Genomic DNA, 23,902 nt, shown 5'->3' on the forward strand with positions numbered 1-23,902 from the left:
CCAAATTGACCTTGATGTGGGGTGGAGAGGACTTTACCAAACAAACACTGACACACACACAGACACACACACAGACACACACACACACACACACATATACACACACACACATACACACACAGACACACACATACACATATACACACACACTAGAAGAAAACTTACAACATGCTAAATGCCTCTGGAAAAGCTGCACTGCTGGATCATATCAAGCCTGCCCATCCCCAGGACCAGCTTCCCTAGTGCAATCAGGTTTCCTAAACCAGCAACCTCCTTCAGGGGAGTTAAATTGTCTACCTAGAAGCACTAGAAGGAGGTTTAGCCCAGAGGGTCTGGACTTTGTACTTGACCACTTAACACCTCTATGACCTTGGACCAAAACAACCTCCATAACAAGTGTAAGTGTCACACTAGGGTTCTCCCATCTTTCTTGGTGATCTCATCATACTACATCAGCTCGATGAACATTCTGAGAAGAGGATTCCCAAATCTGGCCCTCTTCATACCAACAACCAACTGGATATGTAGAAGTATGTTCCTGAGTCATCTCAAAGTCAACGTGTCCTAAAGTAGAACTTATCTTCCCCCCCCCACTACATTCCTTTTCCCAGTGTCCTCAGTCTTGTTGGGGGCATCCTTACAGTGGCCCACATTCACAGTCCTTGGTGCCATCCCTTGCTTCTCACCTGCAACCACTTGTCTCCACTAGCACAGCCACCAAGAGATCTTCATCACCTTTCTAACAACGACAACAATAATAGTCACCATTTCTCTAGAGCTCCCTGAAGGTCAGGCAACATGCTGAGCACTTAATAACTATTATCACATTGGATTCTCACAGCAACCATAGGAGGTAGAGGTAAAGTATTATCCCCATTTTACATAAGAGGAATCTAAGGTAAAGAGAGGTAAAATGACTTGCCTAGGGTCACAGAACTACTAAGTGCCCAAGGCTAGATTAGAATTCAGACCTTCCTGTTTCCAGGTCTGGCACCCTACCCATTGAACCATCTAGCTAGTCTCCCTGCCTATAGTCTCACTTCTCCATTCCATCCATCCTCCATTCAAGTGACTGTCTCATAGTGTCAGGTTTCACTATGCCCCAACCATCTGATAAATTCCAGTGACTCTGTATCACTTACAGTATCAAATCTAAGCTACTCTGTTTGGCATCTAAAATTCTTTCCAGCCTAGCCCTAACAAACATGGCCAACCTTGTCGCACATCACTCTGCTCCATACATAATGTAGTCTAGCCACACTGGCCTTGACACTCCATCTGCAGCTTTGGCACTGGCTATTCCTCTGGATTCTCAGATTCTCACTTTCCTCCAAGGCTCACTCAACCATGAGGCCTCCACATGAGAGATTTCCCGATTCCCCAGATTCTGATGCCTTACGATCAAATTACAAGTTTATCCTAGTTAGACTTGAAAGGGACCCAGGAGGGGTCACAGATCCAGATCTAGAAGGGGCCCAGGGGACCACCTACTTTAACCCTTTTATTTTACAGAGGAAATTGAGACCCCAAACCTAGCTCAATGTGGAACTTAGCATGGATGTTGCTTGATTGATATATATTTTCTGCCACAAAATTCTTAGTAATATTCTAGAGTCTACTCACACTGTGTGTCTCCATTTACCTTTTTGGTGACCTACAACTTTAATTTCTAAGATATTGATTTATATCATCAAATTCAAGACATTCTGTAAGAGTTATACCAGACCTGTGCACCAGGTACACCCCAAGCTAAGGTTTTCCCAATCAAAATTTTAGTCCTAGAATTAAAAAGTCTTCTATAGGCATCACTGCACATCACTTTTCTTAGGTTTCCTACGAATTTTTGTCAAACGTGTTCAGCAAAGCAATTGGACAAATGCTAACAAACATAGAAAGTAGGATGCAATCATGAAGCATGAAGCAAACAGCAACAATTAGCAGATGAAAGGACAGACAATAGCAACGCACTCAACACCATGTGCAATTAAGCAGCAGCGTAATCAATAGCATGTAATTGCAAGTGGTGCTGATTAGCAGCAGTCATTGGAGGAAAAGGGAAGGAAATGAGAGATAACATGGAGGTAGAATTGACAAGACTTGGCAATTGGCTAGATGTGGGGATGATAAAGGATAAAGGAGGATGGGCAAGTTTGAAGTTAGGATAGGACTGGGAGGGGTAAAGATCAGGAATTCTGTTTTGGGATTTTCCTGGGAACTCCTTCCCCCCAAAACTCCAAAAGCCGTCATACTGTGACTCTATCCAAAATTTAGAGGGGGCAGAATCCACAGAAATACTGGGTGATACACTTTTCCCAGTCCAAGATAACTTAGAAGTTCCACAGGAAAGGTGTGTCTCACCGGGACGGGGAGTTGGAAAAAAACCCTGGTCACAATACAGCTCAGGAACAGCTTGAAGGGGCGATGAGAGAATTCTGCTACACCAGAATGAGTGTGGAGTGAGGAGCACCAGCCACAGAACCTGCAGTGAGAATCGGGAGAAACCAGCCTGCAACTCCAGAGCACAGCCCACAAATGGTAAGGGGGTCAAAGGAGACTGCAGAAATTTCTCTGCTCTCCCTGGGGGCAGGACTCTGTTGTTTGCCCACACTCAGATCCAGGATGCAGTTTGGCCTTCCATACTAAGATAGCTGAGCAGGGCCCCTCCTTACAGCTCCAGGGCAGAGGGGAGTGCTGTGGTCATCTACATATCAAAGCACAGGCAAGAGAGCATAAGACCTTGGAGGAATAAAGGTCCCAGTGGGGTGGGCCCCAAAACCCCAAAGTCTTAGAAGTGTTGTAAATTAGTCTCAGGCTGAGGAAATGAGTACACAACAGAAAAAGAAGAATCTGACCATAGAAAATTACTTTAGTCCCATGGAAGGAATTCTGTTTTTGGAACAATTCAACAGAACAGTGTTTGAGATGTTTATGTAATATCTAGGTGGAGTTGTGTAGTAGACATAATGACTGGGTATACCGACTTGGAGTCTCCTTCAAAAAGATAAGCATTGAAATCATGGAAACCGATTAGGTCACCAAAGGAAAGGGTGGGGAAAAAAAGGGGAAGATACCTCATCCAGGACAGAGTCTTGAGGAAAAACCACACTTAGAGAGCAGGACAGAGATAATGATCCAACAGAGGAGAGTTAGGAATGATCTGCAATTAGGAGAATCAGGAAAGCTGAGGGAAGAGAGAGGATCCAAGAAGAGGGAGTGGTCAATAGTGTCAAAGGATGCAAAGATTGAGAAGCAGGGCTAAGCTGTAGCACCAAAAACATTACTGAAAACCTTAGAGAGAACAACTGAGTTTGAGTGATCAAATGCAAATGCAAAAAACTAACAGAGAAGGGGACAGGGTATGAGGCAGCAGAGTAAATGAGTCTTTTTCTAGGAGTTTGGCTTTGAATGGGAGAAAAAATATAGGATAACAGCCTGAAAGGATGGTGGGGGCAAGTGGAGATTCTGTAAGTATGAAATAAATGTGGGCAAATGTGTAGGCAATAGTGAAGGAACCAAAGAGAGATTGGAGATGAATGATGGGCAAGTTCCCAGAGAAGGCAAGGCTTCTGAGACAGAAGGATGGGCTCACTGGAGATGCTCAAGAGGCTAGAGAGGAATGCCAGGCTAATACCACCTTTCCACCCTCTCCCCACCTCACTGGTCCCCCTGGAAATGGCAGCCAAGCTCTCAGAGGATATCTACCACTCTTCCAACTCAGAGGGGATTCCATTGTTGTCGTTCAGCCTTCATTCTCAAAGGGAGCAATGAGCTCCAGAGGATGATGTCTTGACCTGCAAGTTGGATTTGAGCAAGGCAATCATTGGAGTCCTGTGGCAAGATATAGGTCAAAATGAATAGCAGTGGTCCACAGAAGCTGTACTCGAAAAAAGATGATTTCTGTTCAAGTGCACCATTTTTCTTTCTCATGAAGACAGCCTGACCTTCTCCAAAGCATGATGCAAGACTTGCTTCCTTTTAATAGTTTTCTCATTTGACTAGAAACTTACCCACTCCTCTGTTCAGGAATATACTTCCTGATTTTAGAGAGTACCAACAAATTTTAAATTCACATTATATTGATGAGTTCTTTAGTTATTTCTTGTCCAGGGCCTGTTTTCTCAACTAAATTATACATTCCTCAAGGACCAAGCCCAATTTTTCCCCCCCTTTAGTTCATTCTGTGATTTAAGGAGCAACAAAAATTACTTACATACAAAATGACCTACCCTGGGTAACCAAGGTGGAGATAATCACATTTGTTCCTCCTTTTGGTTAAAGAGGCATTGTCTCTAGAAAATCCAGAGAAAAATGCAACTATCTTGAAAAGTCATATGTGAACTAAGTCACAGGATTAGTTGAACAGCTGAATTGTCACCAAGCAAAGGACAAAGTATTTGCTGAAGGAATGGGGATCCCTAGACAAGTCTATCTTTATCTAGGTGAGGGGGGGAGGGAACATTTGGTGTATCCATCTAGAAATGGGAAAAAAAATTAGAAGTCATTGATTTTACAGGAGGAAACTGAGGCCCAGGATCAGAGATATAGAGCTAGAAAGGACCTCAGAGGTAATCTAATCCTACCACTTCATCTTCTAAGAGGAAATTGAGGTCAAGAATGGAGTTCACAGGGCGGCTAGGTGGCACGGTGGATAGAGCACCGGCCCTGGAGTCAGGAGTACCTGAGTTCAAATCCAGTCTCAGACACTTAATAATTACCTAGTTGTGTGGCCTTGGGCAGGCCACTTAACCCTATTGCCTTGCAAAAACTATATATATATATATATGTATATGATGAAATTTGGCTAAAATGGAGACTCTAAGTCTCATAAAATCAAATAAACTAATTTAAATGATTATGCTTCAAGTGGAGTAGCAGGATACAAAATAATCAGCAGTATTTCTACACAGTGCTAACAAAAAAACTAAGACGAAGCAAAAACTCCAACATTCATGAAATGTCTGGTAGACACATATCATAAAACAACTATACACACACACACACACACACACACACACACACACATACATAAAGGAAGACTTAAATAATGAGACATTCAGTCCTCATGATAAGGTCATATCCACAGAATAAAAATGATCCTACAACCTAAATTATCAGATTCTGTACTGTTCCAATCAAATTACCAAGGGCATATTTAAAATATTTAGAAAATAGAATAACACAATACATTTGGAGTAAGAAGTCTAAAATCTCAAGGGAAACTGGAAAAAAAGGTAGAATGAAAACACCTTAATATTGTCAGATTTCCAACTATAAAGTAAAAATTATTTAATATTAGACAGTAATCCAATGTTTTGATCAACACAAGAATATAAAAATACGGAGGAAAGAACTGCCTATTCCACAATATCAATTAAGGAAAATGGAAAGAATTATGGCAGAAACTGAGGTGGACCACCATCTTATACCATATATCACAATGAACTTCAAAGGAATATAGAACCTCCATATAAAAAGTCACTTCATAAAGAAATTGGAAGATCAAGAAAGAAGTGCCTTTCACAGGTATGGTTATGTGGAAAAATCTTAAATAAAACAGATGACAAAATGTAGCTTTGAATACATAAAATTTATAACCTTCTACAAAAAATGGAGGAGAGGGGTGGCTAGGTGACACAGTGGATAGAGCACCAGCCCTGGAGTCAGGAGGACTTGAGTTCAAATCCGGCCTTAGACCCCCTAGCTGTGTGGCCTTGGGCAAGCCACTTAACCCAATTGCCTTGCAAAAACTAAAAAAAAATGTAGGAGAAACTGTTGAGGGGGGAGAAAACAATCTTTGTCATCAAATCCCACTGATATCCAATATTTAGGAAAGAGAAATAAATATGAGTTTGCCAAAAGGTAACTGGTCAAAGAACATGAACAGGGTTTTTAAAAGAAGCATTACTGCAAGTACACAAGCAATAACTCTACTTATTAAAAGAACTTCAAATTAAAGCAGTTCTGCAGTTTTGCCTCACACCATACAAATTGGCAAAGATAACCAAAAATAAATGAACACAGTCAGCATTGGAAGAGTCGGGGGTAGATGGGTACAGTAATTACAGCATGGGTAGAACTGTAAATTGATCCAACCAGTCTGGAAAACAATTTAGAATTATACATAAATAGACACTTAACTGCTCATACTTTTCTTTTATTCTTTTTAAAAAAATATTTATTTATTTTGAATTTTACAATTTTTTCCCTAATCTTGCTTCCCTCTCCACCCCCCACAGCAGGCATTCTGTTAGTCTTTACATTGTTGTCATGCTATACATTGATCTAAATTGAATGTGATGAGAGAGAAATCATATCCTTAAGGAAGAAACATAAAGCATGAGAGATAGCAAGATATAGCTAGTAGCAATCCTTAAAAAGACTCAGGATCTAAGTGGCCTTTGGAAAGCTCAATGAGTCACCAGTGTGATGAGGCAGCTCAGAAGCTGAGAGGCACCATGCCCAAGGACTAGGGAGGTGATAGCCCTGTTTTGGTCAAACTACAGATCTAAACTACTGTGCTTGATTAGATATTGGACTAGTTAAGACATTTATTAAATGTTGATTTTAGAGCAGGATAGACAAGGATCCCGAGCACAAACCATATAAGAACTGGGTGAAGGAACCGAGAATGTTTAATCTGGATGGGGGACTGTCTTCAATGACTGTCTTCAAACATGGGATGGGTTGTTATGGGGAAGAAGGATTAAATTTCTTTTGATTGAACCCAGGACAGAACTAGTAATGACAAGTGAAAAATGGAAAACCTCAAATTTAGATGTGATGGCAGGAAAAATGGAGGGCCTTGAGAGGCAGTAGATTTGTTCAAATTTTGGTTGGAGCAGCTGGCCTGAAATCCCTTTCAGCTCTATGGTTCCCTAATTGGGATTCTCTGATTCCAAAATGTCCTACAGGTAGGCAGGTAGCAAGGGGTGGCTTGGGGGAGAGGTCATTTCAGCTTTTCCATTCCCAGCAAATGATCCCAGATGAATTTCACATCAGGTGGGAGAAATTGTCCATTATTCTGGGCAGGAAAACATCTTGAAAATTAGAGAAAAGACAAGCAGCCCCCAAATGCAATTCCAATTTGGACTCTGCAGGTGACAGACACCAAACTGTGTGGCAGTGACAGACTGGCTGTGGGACTGTCTCAGGCTCCCCCTCATTTTTCTGTATGTCAAGAAGAAATTTTCTGACATGAGAAAGGCTGATTTGACATAAGAGGAGTACACACCCGTGCCCACCGATTGAACAGTATCTGCATTTGCAAACTTGTGGCTGGCCCTCAGCTAGGTGCAGGGAAGAGCAAATTCACAGACCCAGGAAGGGCAAGGCAGAGCCTTAATTTCTTCAGGGGACCTTTTCTTTGCCAGTTATCCAAATGAGGGCAGATCCTTGAACTCTCTTCGGCTGGATTGGAATGAGGGACGGTACAGATGAAAGAGGAATTGAATTGGTCACTAAAAACACCACAGTAATGAAAAGCAATGAATGGGTTGCTGATGACTCAGTGTTCCAATTGATATAAGAATTCGAGGTGCAATAGGGTATCACAAGAGAAACAGAATAGTAATGTAATGGTATAGCAAAGACTAAAAGGAATGCTCAATTCCTAATTCGCTTGCTTTCTCTGGGCAAGAAAGGATCAACCCAACATGGTCAATAGGGAAATGACATCCAACCAGTAATGGAATCTTCACCATGGCTACTCGGTGACAGTGCTGAAGAATGAGCAAAAATGGTGAAAGTTTTGATATCAGGTGATCTAAGTTCCACCTCAGACATCTACTAGCTTGTGTGAACATAGGCATGGGGATACCTTTCTGGGCCTCAGTTTCCTCACCTATAAAAAAGCAGAAAGCGTTTTGCAAACCTTAAAATAGTATCTAAATATGACCTATCATTATTATTGTCATTATGAATAGCAACCATCTTAATCAGTTGGATATGCTGAGTACCCTACCTTACCTGTCAGTCAAATCAGTGACTTTCATTTCAAGAGAATTTCCAAGGAATGGTCCAAGATCACTTGTATTTGTCTGTATGTCTGTCTCTCTCTATCTATCTCTCTGTCTTTCTGTTTCTGTCTCTGTCCTTTCCTCTCTGTCTCTTGTCTCTTTCTGTCTCTGTCCCTGTCTCTCTCTGTCTCTGCCTCTGTGTCTCTGCCTCTCTCTCTCTCTCTCTCTCTCTCTCTCTCTCTCTCTCTCTCTCTCTCTCTCTCTCTCTCTCTCTCTCCCTCTCTGCTTCTGTCTCCCTCTCTGTCTCCATCTCTATTTCTGTCTCTGTCTCTGTCTGTCTCTCTCTAGGAGAAGTGTGAGATCAAGTGAGAACCAAAATGGTAATCCCACTTGTTTGACTACTCCCTAGTAGACCCATGGAGAAGGAATGGCACATTACCTTCTAACAGCTCTTCCAAAGGCCATCTCCTACTGCCCTGCTCTATAGCAGCCTACCTTCCCCAGAACCTCATCAAGCTCTGAGTTTGGAACTACAAATGCATTTTGCTTTGAAGACATTTCTTTAAATCATCTGCTGAAATCTCAAACTCAAAATACCTAAAATGAAATTTGTCAACTTTTTCCTCAAACACATAGAGAGGAAAGAGGCACTTATAAGAAGGGGGTGAATTTTTTTCTATACATCTTATCTTGAAATATATTCATATATTCCATTAAACTGAATGAAGTAGTAAGAAAAGAGCAAATTTTGAATTTTTGCATTTTTCTTCTGTGCACTCAAAAAAAAAGACTTCTAGTGATACATTTTAATCACCCCCCATGCCTTTCTCACACACTAATTACAATGAATAATTATTCCAATTGGTGTCTGATTCTTATACTCCACTGTAAAGCCCCTTTCAGCTCTATGATTCTCTAATTTGGATTCTCTGTTTTCAAAATGTCCTACAGGTAGGCAGGTAGCAAGACAAGCCCTGCATCTCTCCCAGTTTCACAAAACAGGCAATTTAATTTTAAGAATATAAACTCGGGGCGGCTAGGTGGCACAATGGATAGAGCACCGGCCCTGGGGTCAGGAGTATCTGGGTTCAAATCCAGCCTCAGACACTTAATAATGACCTAGCTGTGTGGCCTTGGGCAAGCCACTTAACCCCATTTGCCTTGCAAAAACCTAAAAAACAAACAAAAAATATATAAACTCCTTGGGGTGGCTAGATAGTGCAGTGGACAGAGCACTGGCCCTGGAGTCAGGAGGATCTGGGTTCAAATGTGACCTCAGACACCTAGCTGTGTGATCTTGGGCAAATCATTTAACCCCATTTCAAGAAATACTGGCTACCTAGTAACAGATAGATGTTATTTCATGTAGTTTAATCATATGGGCCATTTATTTACAAAGCATCTATTAACCTCTCAACTTTGTACTAGGCCTCATGGGGAGAGTGAGAAGTAGAAAATGGGGGCCCAGTCCTCCAGGAACTTGTAGAGTCTAGGTCAGAAGACAAGGTATAAACAGGTGCAAAATGAAACAACAGACAAGATTTAAATAACAGTTCAAGACAATAGAAGACATGTCAGAAAGAGAGTACATGATGAATTGTCCAGTGAGTGGCGAGTGGTAGAGACAATAATTGTTATAGAAATGTAAAGCAGGTAGAGACAATGTAAGCCTGGGGTGGTCAGGGAAGTTTTTATGGAGGTGAAGGTGTGGGATCTCAGGCAGAAATCCTACTCATCCTTCTCACCTGAGCTCCCCCCCCCCCCATTTTGGATAGGCAGAGGTTCAGAGGAAGAAAGACTAACAGGATAGTAAGAGCCAAGAGATGGGAAAGGGCACAGCATTTTCTATAAATAGTAGGCAGAACAGAAGGATATGAGGCTAGCCCAGTATCCTACCCACTGCACCATACCACCTGTTACTAAAAATAGCTTAAGTTTTTGAGCATGGGTAACTAAACAGGGAGAGGGTTGGTGCCACCAACAGAAATAAGGACATCAAAAAAAAGCTAATTTGGAAAAGAAATGTATGCATTCAGTTTGAGATATTTTGAATTTAAGGATTTTGTAGATGATTGGAAATGAGCTAGGGCTCAGCACAGAGGCCAATTTGTTCCATTTCGACTAACGTTTATGAATAAGTGTCTACTTTGTGCCAGACACAGTATTAGGCACTAGAGTTATGATGATAAAAACCCAAATCCTAGACCTCTATTGTGGAGAGGGAAGAGGGAAGAGGAGGATGCAAGATGTACACAAGGGAGAAAAAGCTATTTTTGTGATTAATATGCGCTGATTTCTAAGTGGAGAAAGTGCTAGTAACTGGGTGGGTAGAATCAGGAAAAGCCTTGGTTAAAAGGAGGAATCTACATTGTGCTTTGAGATTTCATGAAGCAGAGGTGAGGAATGAGTGAATTCCAGACATGGGGAACTTTTGGGGTACAGGTACATTTGGAGATGAAATGTCTTATATAGAGATAGGGAGTCACCCAACATCAGGCATCAGATATCAGACAAAGAAGGGAGATAAGAGTGTAGAGGTCTTTAATTATATCCTAGAGATTCCAGGGAAACATGGAAGATTTTTTGAGAAGGAAAAGTGCCATGGACAGGTCGCTATTTTAGGAATATCATCTCAGTAGTTCTGTCATGGCCAGAAATTGAAAAAAATGTAAAAGTTCAAGTGAGACTTTGAAGAGTAGAGAAGGTAGAGAGATAAACAGATGGGAAAAGTAACCTTCCAGTAACACCCACATTTGAAGAATTAGTCACAAAACTAGGGGGTCACCAAGCATTCTCAGAGCTAACGAGAGGGAAATTTCTTTTTTTCATTCATTCATTCACTCATTTACTAAGATAGGGAAACTTCAAGAGGAAAGAACACTCTTACAGTCTTGCTAAAGTAAATGCAAATAGGCAATATCAAGAAATAAACTGGAAAAGTAATGATAGTATATTTAAAGAAACCATAGATAATGGATCAAAATATATAGGGAAGTCATAGATAATGAACTAAAATCTTACCTGGGACAACTGGTTCAGCATCGTTACTCATAAAGAAAAAGTTAAGCAAATTGCAAAAAGACAATATAATAAATATAAAAGACTTCAGAGAAATGAAAAAAATCTAAAGGAAAGACAAATAAATACCAAACTGAACCAATTGTTGAAGTCAGATGAAATTCTTATAGAATCTTTTGAATGAGAAAACTTTTAAAATACATGTTTTTTGGAACATGGTACCCTTTGCAAAAACAGACCATTAGCATAGATAAAATTGTAAGTATAAAAGCAAACAGAAATAATCGATACATTTTTACAAGCTAGAATGCAATAAAAATTATAATACTGAAAACTCTACACTAGAAAAATTATAATACTGAAAAGACATTTGAATAATAAGTTGGAAATAATAAGATACAAGAAAGATGATAATGATAAAACTAAAACTAGAAATTTCTGATACACTTAATAATAAAATAGTTCCCAAAGGAAAAAAAAAATCACCCCTGAGAACAGTTTTAATAAAACAAGGAGGATTAATGAACTGAATATACAATTTTAAAAATCAGGGGCAAAACCCAAATAAACTCCCTGTAGGAAATGTTTAACTTAGAGGAGAAATAGATAAATTGGAAACTCAAATGGCTATGAAATTGAAAAAAGCTGGTTCTGTAGAAATTAACTGAAAAAAATGATAAACCTTTAAAGAACAGTAAATCATCAAAATAAAAACGTACAAGATGAAATCAGAACCTAATACACATAATTAGATGCCAACAAATCTGAGAATTTATATAAGAGGAATATTAACAAAAATTTAAAATATTCAAAATCACAAGACCTGAAAAAGAGATCTAAATTTCAGAAAAATTAATTGAACACGATATCATATTGATTCAAACATATTAAATAAGATCATCCTGGCAAAAAAAAAAAAAACTACAGCAATATATCCAAAAAAAATCATTCATTAGTATCAAGTTGGATTTATACCAAGGATGCAGAGATAGTTCAACACTGGGAAAGCAACTGACATAATTGATCCTATCAAAACCAAAACTTCATGATCATATAACCACACGATTATATCAGCAGATTCAGAGAAGGCCTTTCAAACTATATACATCTCTACTAAAACATTCATCAAAGTATGGACTTGGAAAGACTTTTTAACAATGAAAAGAATGTATCTAAAACAAAATACTAATATTACATACAATGGGGAAATAATAGAAGCTTTCCCAATAAAAATGAGAGAAAATCAAGGATATCTCTCCTTTCCCTGTTAATATTTGACCACATTCTAGGAATTCTAGAGATGCCAACAGGAATAAACACAGGTAAAGGAGACAAAACTATCTCATTTTTGGACAGTATGATGGTTAATGCAGCAAAGACCAGAAATTCAGCAAAGAAACAAATAACAATATATAGTTTCAGTAAAGTAATAAATTACAAAATAACTCCACAGAAATCAATAGCATTTCCATACTTCTACGTAGCAATAAAAAAATCCAATTAGATAACTACGAAATGCATGAAGATACCTGAAGTCGATCTACCAAGGCATGGACAAGACCTTGTAGTTACAACTGTAAAATACTTTTTTAAAAAAGATTTTATTTATTTTCAATTTTACAGTTTTCCCCCTAATCTTGCTTCCCTCCCCCCACCCACCCACAGAAGGCAATCTGTTAGTCTTTACATCGTTTCCATGGTATACATTGATCTAAGTTGAATATGATGAGAGAGAAATCATATCCTTAAGGAAGAAAAATAAAGTATAAGAGATACCAAAATTACATAGTAAGATAACAGTTTTTTAAATTGAAATTACTAGTCTTTGGTCTTTGTTCATACTCCACAATTTTGGTGGTATTCTCCATCAAAGATACCCCAATATCGTGCCTGATTGTTGCACTGAAGGAATGAGCAAGTCCATCAAGGTTGATCATCACCCCCATGTCGCTGTTAGGGTGTACAATGTCCTTCTGGTTCTGCTCATCTCACTCAGCATGAGCTCATGCAAATCCCTCCAGGCTTCCCTGAATTCTCATACCTCCTGGTTTCTAATAGAACAATAGTGTTCCATGGCATACATAGACCACAGTTTGCTAAGCCATTCCCCGATTAATGAATATTCACTTAATTTCCAATTCTTTGCCACCACAAACAGGGCTGCTATGAATATTTTTGTACAAGTGATGTTTTTACCCTTTTTCATCATCTCTTCAGGGTATAGACCCAGTAGTGGTATTACTGGATCAAAGGGCATGCGCATTTTATAAAATACTTTTTTAAAGAAATAATGAATTAAATAATTGGAGAGAGAGTGAGTGTTCATGGCTGGGTTGCACCAATAAAAATAATACTACTGAAATCAATTTATAGATTTAGTGCTATGCCCATGAGATTATCAAGAAGATACTTTAAGAGAGCTAAATAAAAACCAACAAAATTCACTGGGAAAGACATAGGATCTAGAATTTCTTCAAAAATAATGAAAAAAGTAAAAGACACATTTTGAAATCTTATCTCACCAAAGCTATCAATAGCTTACACTAAATTAGACTGAAGTCAACAAACCACTGTTCAATAAACCAGTAAATATAAAATACTTGAGGAGAAACTCCCTATTTGACAAGAACTACTGGGAGAGCTGAAAAGAGATCTGTCAGAAATTAAATTTGTTTAATTGATCCACTTTGTGCACAGCACTATTTAACCAATACCTTATACTCTGTATCAAAACAAACTTAAAATGAATAAATTCATGTCCTGAATATTAAATATCACATCACATCTCTCTCTCTCTCTCTCTCTCTCTCTCTCTCTCTCTCTCTCTCTAACACACACACACACACACACACACACACACACACACACACACACACAGAGACACAAAATCAGAAGAGAGCCAGATCAGGTACATTGACAGATGTGGTGAGAATTCTTTTTTTTTTCCCTTTGGTGAGGCCATGGGATCAAGTGACTTGCCCAAAGTCACATTAGTTAGCAAGTTTCAAGTGTCTAAGGCTGAATTTGAGTTCAGCTTCTCCTGACTACAGGGTTAGTGCTCTATACCCTGTGTCATCTAGCTATCCCTGTGAGGAGAATTCTTATTCAAAAAAGGGATAGATGCAATAATAAAAGATAAAAATTTATTTTGATTATTTGAAATTGGAAAATTCTTGCACTTACAAAATCCACAAAACTAGCATAAAAAGATAGAGTTAATTTGGGGAAAAAATTGTATCAAATCTCTAATAAGAAACTGATTCAAGATATATGAGGAACTAATAGAAATATACGATACCTAAAGTTAGTTTCAAAGAGTAGGAAGAAAGAGCTCTCAAAAGAACTACTAACTATTACCATGGGAAAGAATTCTCTTAGTCACTCATAGTAAAAATGGAAATCAAAACAACCATGCAGTTTCACCTCATACTAGAAAATTTGACATCTTTGCGCCTATGTTGGTGTGGCTGTGGGAAGACAAGGACATCACTACCCCATTGGGGGAGCCATGAATTAGTCCGAACATTCCGGAAAGAAAGACATGTGGAATTACATGAAGAATGCGATTAAAATGTTCATACTCTTTGACCCAGAGATTCCACTATTAAGCATGCACCCTTAGGAGATCAAGGATAGAAAAAAGGCCCCCACACACATCTAAATATTCATGGCAGTCATTTTTTGGTAGCAGAGAACTGGAAACAAAGTCCATTGTCAGGGGAAAGGCTCAACACGTTGTGGTAAATGAATGTCATGGAATAGTACTATACCACAAACAATTATACATATAAAAATGAGAGGGAGATATAGGAAGACATATACTGTTGCAAAATGAAACAAGGAGAACCACTGAACAATATACTCCCATACAACAATGGAAATAGAAGCAACAGTAAGTCAGAACTGAACTCTGTATAATACAATTACAAAGACCAAGGCTTAAAACCAAAAGCATTGGCGAATCAATCAGCAAGCATTTTAATATTAAGCACCTATGGAGGTAAGAAAGCAACATATATTGTCTGACTTCTGAAGGAAGTGAGAAGGGGAAGAGAGAGAGATACTGGAAAAGGAAGAGTTCCAGAAATAATTTTAAAATCAAGAAAGCGAACGCTAGAATCAACTCAGAGAAGCAAGGGAACAAACATTGATTAAAAAGTTTACCATGTGCTAGACACATTTGCTTTACAAATATTATATAAATAGCCCAGGTTTACTTTCTCAGCCCTGTCAATGGCTTAACCATGTGATCATGGGCAAATCACTTTATCACCCTAACCCTCAGTTTCCTCATCTGGATAATGAGAATATATACCTTACCCCTCTTTGTTTTAACAAGATTTCATAAATCTCAACTATTGAGTGTTAAAAATAAAGTGGGTGTGATCTGAATTGACCCACTAAATTGTGAGTCACTGAATTCTTTGGCTGTTTTCTGGGTGTGAAATAAAGGGTTGTCTTGTACCTGATACCTTTGTTAATTTTCCCCTCCCCATCTATGTAGGCCTACACATGAACCATATTTGTGGAGACCCAGATGAGAATCTTGGAGATCTTCCCAGAGGAGACTCCAGGTGGGGGCAATGAGCCAAAGAGATATTGATCCTTTAGGGATGCTCCCTCATAGAGATGGGCTACAGTAACTTATCACGAGTAATCTGGTCAGTAGTCTTTCCTCTGCAGGAGTAGAATGAAAAGAGTAGAGGCTTTGGAGGGAGGAAATCTGGGTCCAAATCCTGCCTGTGTAACAATTAGCAAGTCACTTTCCCTCCCTGGGTCTCTGTTTCCTCCTCTGTAGAAAAAAAGAGGGCTTGGACTTCTGAGGTCCCTCCTGGCTCTCATCTCCCAAGCTATGAATCTTCTGTGCCCCTTCATCTTGGAATTTCCTTTATGAGTTTCATCCAGTTCCTTCAGGACAGGGACTCTTTTGTGGTTTTCCTTGACATATCATCCAGCTGTGCACAAGTAGAAGCTTAATAAATACTTGGGTTGCTTGAGGAATGAGCACGCCTTACACATATGGGACTTCAGCCCACCAGTGTGCTTTCCCCAGGTACACAATGTATGAGACCTGCCTCTACTCCCCCCCACCCCACAACAAGCAGTTGAAATGAACAGATTCCCTTCTTGTCGTCAGCAGTACCATCAGACATGGTACTGTACCAACTGCTTTGAAGCCAGCTAGAGACTGGTAGAATAGAGAAGGTTGCCTGCCCTTCATGAGCAACAGCAGTCACGTGCCAGACAACTGCCAGGGTACACTAGGGATGAGATGTTCTTATGAAGGCCAGCAGGGAGAGATGCCAGCTTTGATTACATCTCCACCCAATTCAAATCTTGCAATGGCTCCCAATTGCCTTACAGCAAATTAAATTAAAACTCCTCAATTGAGTTCCAAGTTTCTCCACCATGGCAGTCCTCCTGCCCCCACACATCTACAGCCCTAATACTGCCCAACAATTGGAATATGATGAAGATCCCCCCCATCATCTCCGAGTGGAAGTTTTTGATGTATCAATGAGATTTGGTGCAATGAAACTCACAATAGGAATATGGCTCTGAAAGGGTACTTTTGTTTTGGGTAAGGTAAAGGTAAAGGGTAAGGCTAGGTAGAGATAAAGGTAAGGTTGGGTAAAGGGGGTTTGAGAGCAGCTAGGTGGGTGGGTCAGTGGATAGAATATTGGGATGCAAATGAGGAACTCTTCCTGACGCTTCTTAGTTGTGTAACCCTGGGCAAGTCACTTGATACAAGGTATCTGCCTCAGTTTCCTTGTCTCTGCAATGAGCAGGAGCAGGATACGGCAAGTCATTCCAGTATCTCTGTCAAAACTGCAACAACAACAAGCAAAGGGTATAAGGTGTCATTAGGAGAAACAGAGAGTGGTGTAAAGGTGAAGAATTAGAGGAAGGACATACAATAAAGGAAGAAGAAACAAAAGCAATATTGTGTCCTGAGAGTGTCCTGGAGATCACGTGAGTTCAGGGAGCAGCTCCCAAGCCCAGCCGACTACCAGCTTCAAAGCTCTACCGTGGAATGCATACTTGGGTGACATTTGTACTTGAGCCTGCCTGCTTGAACGTTTTAATCAATTAGCTGTGTAAATATTTGTCAAATATTTAGATTCAATACCAAGTTGAGAGGGAGAAGTAAGACAATGAGTGAGTCAGTCTTGTGAGCCAAAAGATGGGGCTGAATGACACATGGTGGAATTTAATATTGAGATGTGTCTAGTTCCAGAAACTCAATTTCACCAAGTCCAAAATGGGAGAGGTGTGGTTGCATAAGTTTGGAATCGGATTTCACGGCAACACAAGGCTCCACGTGAGTCCAAAGTGTGGTATGTGCAGGCTAAAAGACGAATGTGTTCTTACGTTCTAATAGGAGAAAACCGTCTAATAAGAGAATCATGCCTTTGTGTTACGCCTGGTCAGAATGCACTGTTCTGGACTGCGCTTTAGGAAAGGCACTGATAAAGCTGGAGTGTACAGATGGGTGAGCAAGAAAGGAGCAAAGGAAGCAAGTGGGAAGCTTCAAGTGGAGAAGGGAAAGTGGGGGAGGAGCAGAGAATGAGACTTAAGTGCTTGGTCTCAGTGGGTCGAATCAGGAAAATGGGTGGGATCTGCAAGGAGGCAAATTTTGCTTGATTTCAGGAACATCTTAGGAGGAAGAGCTATCCAAAGGTGGCACATGAGCTGCCTCGGGAGAAAGACTTTATTTATTGGGTTTGAAGCACAAGTTCAGCGAGTGCCTATTGGGAATGCTGTCATGGGAAAAACCCCACCTCCCCGCAAGGAGCAAAAGCCTGGAGGGGTGGCAGGAAAAGGGAGGGGCAGAGGAGCGGGGAAGGGGGAAGGGGGGAAGGGGGACAGAACTCGGGAGTGGGGCAGAAAGGAGCTCTCGGCTGGCCAAGAACGCTTTGAGCACTGGCAAGGGTCAAAGGGGATGGCTGCGACGGGCCGGAGAGGTCGCAGAGTTTGGCCAGTGCCAGCTCCTGGCGCACAGCCGCCGGGGCCGCCGGAGACTTGGCTACAAGTGTTGGGAAGGCCCGTTGCCCTGGCCGGCAGCTGCGTTGCGGTCGGCGCCTGCTTGGGGCCGGTGGCTGGATGGACTTGGCTGTCTCCATCTTTGTGGTCCGGCCGGGCAGGTGCCGTGTCTGCTGCCATCTTCCGCCGGCACGCCCGGCCGAGCGTCACAGAGAGGGGTGGGCAGCGGCCTCCGTGGGTGGGGAGGGCCGTTCGGAGGAGGGGGTGCCCTCCTGGCTCTGGGGGTACTGCCCGCACCTTTCCAACAGAGGCTGCCAGCGCTGGCCATCTAAGCCATGTTCTGGGCAGGGGTCTGGGGGGATCGTGAGCGCTGCACATGCTTCGACGGGGCTTTGTCGTGCGCCAAAGGCTGCACGTCTGTGAGCCAATCCGGAGCAGCTGGGCCCCGTGTCTCTGGGTCTCCCTGTGTCCGGCCCGTGGAAGCGGCTGGCTGCCAGCCAGAGGGGCACGCACCGAGAGGCTGCAGGATGACCGCGCTTCTTCCCCCAGTCCCGGCCGCCCAAGACCCCCCCCTCGGGGCGCGGCCGCCCGAGTGCCCAGGCGGCCTCCTGGCCCAGCGGCAGAGCCGTGCGCACCGCGCCTGCACCCTTTGCGAGCCTCGGGGCTCCCTGCCCCTGGCCCCCTGCTCCGGCGCCGGTCCGCTCGAGCGCGGCTGAATGCAGGCGCCCGCGGGGAGCCCCCCCCCCACTCAGGGGCCGCGCGGGTCCGACACGGGCAGCCCGGGGGAGGGGGCGCTGGGGGCGCGGTGCCCAGAATGGCCGGGCCTTAGCCTCGGTGCTGGCCGCGCCGCACCTGCACTTACCGTCCCCGGGGTCTTCCCTGCTCCTGCTCCTGTTCCTCCTCCTCCTCCTCCTCCGCGGCGGCGGCGACGGCGGCGGCGGCGGCGGCGGCGGCGACGGCGGCGGGAGCGGCCCGAGTGAGCTAGCTGCGGTCCCCGCACCAAGCCGCCATGGCCCGAGGCTTCAGGGGCGGCGGACGCCGGGGGCTGGCGGCCCGGGACGCTCGGGGTTCGGGCGCGGGGGGCGGGCTGCCGGCGCCGGGGAGGCAGGGCTGCGCGCGGGCTGCTCGGCGGGGCTCCATGGCTGCGCGGCGGCGGCTCTCAGCATCGCGCCGGCGGCGGGGAAGCGGCCGGCCGGGGGCGGCGGGGGCGGAGGAGGGGGGGGCGGGGGAGGGGCGGCAGCGGCGGGCGCGGGCTTCCTCCTGTGCCCCGCGACCTCGGCTCCGCCAGGCACGGGCTCAGGGGCGCCACGAATCACCCGAAAGCGCCCCGCGTCAAAGCAGAGACGCGCAGCTGCGCGCCGCCAGCCGCCGGCCTCCGCCTCCACCCCCACCCCCCCACCCCACCCCCGTCCGGCCCCGGCCCCGGCCCCGGCCCCGGCCCCGGCCCCGGGCCGCCCTGTCCCGGCGCTGCGGAGGCTGCAGAAGAGCCGGAGACGCGGGCCCCGCCGCACGCCCAGCCACGCCCCCGCCGGGGGTCCCCGCACCTGGGCTCCGCCCAGCCGCCGCAGCCGCCCGACAGCGCCGAGCAGGGCGGCCGGCCGCCGATTCCCGCGGAGGTCTGCCCGGAGGATGCGGCTGCCTGGTCCCGGGGGAGGGGAGGAAGCAAGGCTGCCGGAGGTGGGCGCCGCTGTGTGCGTTCGCCAGCAGATGGAGGGCGTGCGCGCTGCACACACACACACACACACACACACACACACACACACACACGCGCACACACACACGCACACACACGCGCGCGCGCGCGCCCACAGGCAGCCCCCCCCCCCCACATTCCACAGTAGCCGAAAGCTGAGCTGAAGGCTTTTCTCCCCGAAAGCCGGAGGGAATGCCAAGCCCGCCGGAGCTCATTCTCTACGGAGCCCTCGTTCCCCTGGGCACGGTGGCCCGGGCCCCCCCCCCCCAGCACGGGCTGCCTCAAGAACGCGAAAGGAGCGGCGTTTGAAAAGCCATGTGGCACCGTGCCCGAAATAAAGCAAAAGCCGGGCAAGGAAAAGATGCCCACCAAACAAAGGCTGCCCGTTCCGGAGGGCCACCGTCAGCCGAAAGGCCAGCTCCAGCTTGTCTGCGGGCATTGAGGCCCGCTCGGGGGGTTCAAGGGCCGAAGGCTCTTTCCCTGGGCCAGCTCCTTGCGGCAGCTGCTTCTCGCCTTAGCCTCGATTTCCCTATTTGCTCCAAGTGCTAACACCATGGCCCGAGGCCCCTTCCACTTCCCAGGCGAGGCCCCTAAGGAGACGAAGTCCGAAGCGCCTGAGCAGGCCTGCCTGGCCCCAGACACACGGCCCAAGCAGGGACAGGGCTGCCCTGGTCTCCCCAAAGCTGAAGTTCAGCAAAGGGGGCGCCACCAGCTTCCGCCACACTCCCCCCCCCCCAACCGACAGCAGGCACAGCCTTGCATTTGGTGGAAAACCACTGGCTGAGAGGGAATGCTGAATGAAGCACCAGCTGAGTAGGAGCCCACTAAATGCTGACTAAGGCACACCCCGAGACAAGCCCTCCCGAGGCCAGCACGGGGCCCTCCCACACCCCAACACCCGGCTGCACAGGCGGCCCACAGGCAGCGGGTCACTCACACGTCATGCCTAAGCCCTGGGCACCAGGCCTCTCAGGTCTCAGGGGACGAGGGGCAGCAGCTGCCCTGCATGCCAGTCACAAGGAGGCAGGCAGCTCAGTGCCAGCCTAGTGCAGGGATCCCCTAGGGAAAAGCCAGACACAAGGGGGAGCCCCTCATGCGCCACTTTGCAAGCTGCAGGAATGTTGCCTTCACTCTATGAGGAACACACCAAACAACTACTGAGGAACAATGATGACAACAACTGAAAGCAAGCTCTGCGCTCTGCTCCAAAGCACAGTCCAGAAAGGGGTGCGGGCCCTTTGGTGGCAGCGCAATCAGGCCCTTTGTTTCTCAACAAACTGCATAGTTCAGGAAAACCTGCTACAATCTGACTGAACAAATTGTGTGTAGCTCGGCTCACACATAACTTGCCATTGCCGTGAAGTTCTGTGCAAGTCACTTGGTGTGCCAGCTTCGGGGTCCTCCTCTGTAAAACAGTGGGGGCCCACTCGACTGCCTCGGCCGTGCTGCCACCCGGCCGACATCAATATGGCAAGTGTTCTCCTCAACACCTACCTTCTCTGGTACACAATAAGCCAAACTTCTCGAGAGCAAGGACCTTTGTGCTAGTCTGTCCTTGGATATTCACCACCTGGAAAAACGAACGTCGGGCAACTGACTCTGAATTTAACATTGACAGCCAAGCATGCCTCTCTTGCAGTCTCGCAGGGGAGCAGCCCCTCTGGCGTAACCCCAACTTCTCCCACCAGCCAAGCCTCCCTGGGTGTCCACTGCCAGAACCACTGAGCACAAGTCCCTCCCAACCAACCAATGGCTTTATATGCAATGGTCAAGCAACTGAAAGGCACTTAACGGTTAACAAAGAATCCCCCCATCAATTGGAGGAGCCCCCTCCCCCAAACAGCCACAGAGAATAACATAGATTAGAGCGGAGGAAAATGCACACAGATAGGAGACACATGTGCTCAAGGCAACTCACCCCTCTGTCACTGCAGGGCCCCAAAAGCCTATTCCTACTTGTGTTCTCCTGGCACTGCTCTTCCCCGGGGATGCCATGTCTGCCGGGCAGGCCCTCCCTTGGGCTCCCTGGCTCTGCTCCTCTCCACAGTTCAGCTCTCCCCTCCCACCTTCTTGATTTCTTGCAGATTCACTCGACTCCCAGATGGGCTTCTTGCCGTAGTGCAAGCTGCCAGGGCAGGGAAAAAAGAAATCCCCTCTCCTCTTGCCCAACTCTTCCCCAAGCAGCTTCCTCTACTGACTGGTTTCTTGGAAAGTCTGTTCAAACTGCAGAGCTGGTTGCCTTTTTATAGGCCACCAGGGGTGGGGCTAATCCTTAACCAACCAATGATTTTACAGCCCTGTGATGCTAGCAAATTGATAAAGTTTCTTCTCAATTCTTCTTCTTCTTTTTTATTTTTGCAAGGCAATGGGGTTAACTGACTTGCCCAAGGTCACACAGCTAGGTGTCTGAAGTTGGATTTGAACTCAGGTCCTCCTGACTCCATGGCTTGTGCTATATCCACTGTGCCCCCTCACTGGTCCTCCTTCTTAACTCTTAAAGGACCGACACATCTTTGGCAAGCTGTGACTGGCTTACTCTGAGTTCACGTTACAATCTGCAAATAGTTTCCCCAGCAGATAACCAACCAAGCTCTCCCACTCTTCACAAAATGCTCAAAATTTGAAAAGAAGGCAACATTGTACAATGTGCAGATTCCATTCCCTTCACATTGTGTACATGACCGGTACATTTTGTAATCTCCTCAAGGAAGTGGGAGAGACTGGGTGTTTTGGAGGTATCCCGATCACCCCACCAATCATTTTGAAATGAGAGGGAAGGGCCCCCAGTGCAGAATTTCCTGACAAATGGATTTCAACAAGGATGTTCCAAATGCCAGTTTCTTCTTGAAATTATTAAAATGAAAAGAAGTTAAATGGTGTGGGAGGATTATGGCTTTCTAAACTGGAATATGCATATCCCTAGGGGCTTAAAAAGCTTACACAAGACTATGGGGAATATTGGCTATATAACTATATTTTTCCTTTCAAAATATTCAAAAATAATGATATCAGATAGAAAACATTATATACCAAATGAAGCTTTTTTATTAAAAATTCACACATCTCTCATTTCTTGAGTGTATATGTATGGTGAACTCTATAAATGATTGCCTTTTTTGTCGAATAGAGGATAGAGAAGGATTTGCTGAACACTAGAGAGTACCAAAAATGTTGGGAATGGTTAGACACTAGAAACCTCATCTCTTACCAAGGAAATTAGCAGCTCCCTAGTGACTTGGAGATGCCACTCCTCCCCCCCCCCCCCAGTACAGTATCTGGGTTTAAGGGAATCAGTGAATGCTAATCTCTTTCCCAATGTCATGCAGGAAGGGAAAGCAAAGTGGGGGGGGGGGTAGATAGATTGGACAGGATGATCTTTGAAGTTCCTTCCAGCTGTAACATAGCCTTGAGCAGAGACTGTCTCTCAGAAACTCTCCCAGATCTATATTTTAGACCTTTTCACCTCTCTGAATGTGATGGATACCTCTGGGCAAACCATACTCCTCCTTAAGTACCAGAACAATCCTAAATATCTCCCACGCTGACTCAGCAGCCCCTCAGCAGGTCACATGGGTCTGTGGAAAGAATGATGGGCTAGCTCCGCATTCAGAAGGCCTGGATTCAAATCTTGTCTCTGATACTTAGAATGGGTATGAATGATTTCCCTGATTCTAAGTCCAACATTCTCTCCACTAATTCCCCCTTCCAGGTCTCAGTTTATGATTTTCTGTGTGACCTTGTCAAGTCACTGGAACACCCTGAGCCTTGGTTTCTTTGAAGGGAGTCCCTTCTGAGGGAAAAACTCGGTAGTCCCTTCCTCAAGATCTGTGCAGCAGCTTGCTATAATAGAATATGCTAGATTTGAAGTTAGGAAGACATGAATTTGGGTCCCACCTCAGACACATTGCTAACTATTCTGTACTTCAGTTTCCTCATCTGTAAAATGCACATAATCCTAGCAACTCCTCCACAGGGCTGTAGTGCATTCTGAATAAGATGGAACATGCAAAGAAAGAACTTTGAAAACCTTGTATATTGGTAACGAGGTTGGAGGAGAGATTGGAGAGGGGAGAGGCCAAATCAGACAACCACTGGAGTAGCCTAGGAGGTTGGCGACAAGGACCCAAACTGAGGTGACGGCCTCGAGAGAGACATGTTTGAGAGATACTGTGGCAGTAGGAGCTATAAGATTTGACAGCTGATCTGAGTCAAGAGACAGCAGACTCAGAGACTACAAGCCCCAGTGGGATTC

The 23,902-nt window shown here is 44.7% G+C and overlaps 1 protein-coding gene across 2 annotated transcripts in view; it reads right to left on the bottom strand.

The window, feature by feature from the left end:
• The window catches only part of FRMPD3 (FERM and PDZ domain containing 3), a 111,651-nt gene extending 89,801 nt beyond the window's left edge, over nucleotides 1-21,850 (bottom strand). Inside the window, exon 1 of one of the 2 annotated variants that reach the window (XM_074201801.1) lies at nucleotides 21,569-21,850. The gene's annotated coding sequence lies outside the window, so the exon portion shown is untranslated. Of the gene's footprint in view, nucleotides 1-20,587; nucleotides 20,724-21,568 lie in introns of those variants that run through there. The other variant, XM_074201803.1, reaches the window with a different exon arrangement.
• Between the last annotated feature and the right edge of the window lie 2,052 nt (nucleotides 21,851-23,902).

This window comes from Macrotis lagotis, chromosome X, assembly GCF_037893015.1.
Source record: "Macrotis lagotis isolate mMagLag1 chromosome X, bilby.v1.9.chrom.fasta, whole genome shotgun sequence".
In the NCBI taxonomy this organism is placed as follows: domain Eukaryota; kingdom Metazoa; phylum Chordata; class Mammalia; order Peramelemorphia; family Peramelidae; genus Macrotis; species Macrotis lagotis.